This window comes from Bison bison, unplaced genomic scaffold, assembly GCF_000754665.1.
Source record: "Bison bison bison isolate TAMUID 2011002044 unplaced genomic scaffold, Bison_UMD1.0 scf7180017864263, whole genome shotgun sequence".
In the NCBI taxonomy this organism is placed as follows: domain Eukaryota; kingdom Metazoa; phylum Chordata; class Mammalia; order Artiodactyla; family Bovidae; genus Bison; species Bison bison.
In genome coordinates, this window is record NW_011494835.1 from 5,277,752 (window position 1) to 5,281,436 (window position 3,685).

Consider the following 3,685-nt stretch of genomic DNA (forward strand, 5'->3'; position numbering starts at 1 on the left):
AGTTGCTTCAGTCGTGTCTGACTCTGTGCGACCCCGTAGACGGCAGCCCACCAGGCTCCTGCGTCCATGGGATTCTCCAGGCAAGAGTACTGGAATGGGTTGTCATTGCCTTCTCCAGCCAAACAACATTAAAAAGGCCATATCCTAAACCTTCCATATTATAGTAGATTTTCCTTATAGTTTCCTTATCATTACATATATTTTCTATTACTTGCTGTTGAAAACATCCTAAAACATATCTATAGCCCATCCTGTCTTTTGAGGAAACAAAGTTGGAATACCAAATATTATTCATTTTCTTAGTATTGTGAATTCAAATGGAATATCTGGTTGAGAGACAGCTATGGGTTGAAGGTCAACTGGGATCCTGAGTCACCACAGTGCGTCCCACTAGGCAAATCTAGGAAACTTTGTACTTTCTTAGACTGAATGAGATGCCTTCACAAGATATGGAGTTGGCCAATCTCTTTAAGAGCCTTAATTCAATGAATGACATGAGGACCACATAAATTAAACCCTTGAGCAAATGATAAAATTTCACGGAAATAGCTCCAGGATTTTCCTTGAGTCTTTTGTTTCACCCTCCCATCTCTGTCATCACATTGCTAAACTTCACTCATGCTGTGCATCAACTCATGCCTAGGGATGATGGTGAAACTATGATAGAGATGTTTGTCCAATTGGATTTGCCATTCAATTACCTAATGATCATACCTTCTGCTTGGCCATTCAGCACAATCGTAAGACCTCAAAAATCTCTGCAGTATTCTCACTCCAGGGTCATATCAAATCACAGACAGATGTCTTACTATATTATGAAGTAACAGAAATCCTATTGGATGCAAGTCTTCAATTAAAAACAAATTTTTAAGTCAATTACATTTTAATTTATTAAGCAAATGGTTTTATATAAAGTAAATACAGGCAGTACTATTAAAATCAACTACAACTGTTTGCTAGAGAAAGAATCATTCCTTTGGTTTTAGAGGAAAAGTCTGTCCAAAAGAAAAGTCTAAGACAGTGAGATTCCTAGGTTCCCAAAGAAGAGGAATTTGGTTACCACTGCCATCTTTTCTAATGCTCTGCTCTACTGTTTCAGATATAGTTTTATTTAATTTGTAACCTATGAATTATAGAATAGATTCCTGGCATCATTATCTGCATGACCCAATAAATACGAATATTTCCACTTTTCAGCTCTTCAGAGAAAACCATAACAGAGTTATCACTGAGTCTGGCTGTCTGGGCCCATCTTCTTAATCTCAGTTTACTGATATATCTAGGATCTGATTAAAGGTTCCAATGGGAAAAACAAAAGTTGAGAATCTATAATAACAGCAGTGGATTAATTCCTCAAGATATTGAAGGTGATAACTCCTTCTTTAATTAATTAATAGCATCAGAATTTTCCTTCTGTTTCTAAGGGTGCATTTCCTGGAAATATTCCACAATAATCTGACCCTGCTTTAAAGAGACATTATTAACCAAGCAAGCATTTCCACTTTGCTGAACAATTAAATCTGTCACATTGTAACTGACATTCTCAAACATGCTGAAGACGCTGCTCAGTAGAATTTCATTCAGTGCACTCTTGGCACACATTTCCTGAGCCTGTCCTTTGAAAAGCAGAATATAAATACCTGTGGTGCTAAAGGGTCTATTGCAGCAGTCATTTCAGGAAAAGAGCAGAGCAGCATCACATTACTTGAAATGGTTTTCAGCTACAGTTTCACTAGGGATGTGTAAGAATAAATAAGAAGGTATCATTACTGCAAACTCAAACTGTGTAAGTATCTATGCTAGTCATTTGCCCACATGTGTAACGATACCATGTGTAGTATTGTTAGAGCATGTGGTAATTGATACTCCTATTTTTACCATGTTGAATTCCCATTCTCAAAATATCATATACAGATAGAATTGAACCACAATATCTGGAAGTAAACATTCAGATTAATAAATTTTTACCAAAGGTCATTAAATCTGTAGCAAAAAGTTTTAGCCCCAAACACTTGAATGCCTAAGCACAGGTAAATTTTATTCCTAATAGATGTTCAGAGAGAAAGTCAACCTTTAAGAATACTGGGACATTGTTTATCATTGATGCTGGGATCCACAGGGAAAGGCAGCAGGTTGCTTGACTGTTTAATTTTATTATGTTATGTCTCCAAAGACACAGTAACTTGAAAGAACAGACATTGAAGGCAGACTTGGGGCTTTTATTTCTTCACTCGAACACAAATAGTAGCTCAATAAACACTCTGATCTGTAAGTGAAGACTGATTCAGTAGCAAATGTTTCATGAAATTTGGAGACAAACTAGAAAATCCCTTACAGTACTTTTATGACAAAAATGTCAAAAGATGTCTTATAGAGAAAATAGTTCATATAATTTGGATGCCTCTTTGCATTTTAAGAATGATATAATTTTCCATCCTAGACAGGAATGCTATCCTTTCAACATGAATGTTCACACTAAGAACCTATAGCCTTACAATTAGACATTCAGACATGAGAGTAAATGTTAAAGTAAGGACTACTTATCAGAAGTTTTCTGTCAAGAAACATGGCAGGATGTATTGAAAGCAGGCTTACTTTGGAGAGTTCGGAGTAAAGAAAAGCCAGCCAGTCTTTGGAAAATTACAGCGGAGGGGAAAACAGCTGCTCAGGCCCAAAGCGAGATGGAGAGGACAGGTGAGCCCCATTCCTAAGGAAAGTCAAGAAGGCCTGCACAGCTGGAACAAAAGAGGCAGAGGGGAGCTGTAGCGGGGCTCCCTGATGACAGCATACACTTTATTCTGAGTGGAACGAAGAGTCATCAGAGGATTCTGAAGAGAAAAGTGAGGCAATCCGACCTACAATATAAAAAGTATACCAAACACTCAAAACAATCAGCAATTATTAGCTACTGGAGTAAAAGGATTATAAGCTTTCCTTTCACTTGAGTCACTTACACAATAAAAATTAAATTTTGATGGTTAGAAAATTATCTAAACTTGAATAAGAGAGAATCTTCAGTGACACAAAACTTACTCTGTAGCAACATAGCTATGAAAGCCTGGCCCTAGGGCCCCCCTCGTTTGGGGTTTCTCTGGTTTGGTGAATTCTTGATACATGGGGAGTCCCCCATGATGCTTTTGAAAGCTTTAAGATATAAATAAATTTGTCTTTTGCTATTTTATGCTTATCTACACAGATACCTTGCATGAGAAGGTATCTTTCTCTCTTTCACATTAATACAATACAGGCAAAGTGAAGATTAGGAATAAGCAATACCACCAAAAAGATTCAAGTAAGGACCACAGAGTGAAGCTGACATTGCTGTCTTGGAGAAAAACTGTATTCTCTGGATGCAACTTCTCTTTTACTTCAAGAGAAAAACTATATAGATATTGTAAAAGCAAGGGTAGAATACAGCAGCAAGTCTTGCTTTTATCTTAGTCTTACTTCTCCCTCTGTATGGTATTAGGCAGTTTCTGTTTCGTATTCCCTTCTGGAAAAGAGGATAGTTCTCATTTGTTTCAACTGAGGTGCTTATGGAAATAAATTAATTCATATGGGTGAAGTATTTTGAAAAGGAAATATATGAATAAATGCTATATATTAGCAGGTGACTGCATATTTAAAAGAATTACTTAAACAAATAATAAGAACCTGTTCTATGACATTTTCCTGCAAGTCACCT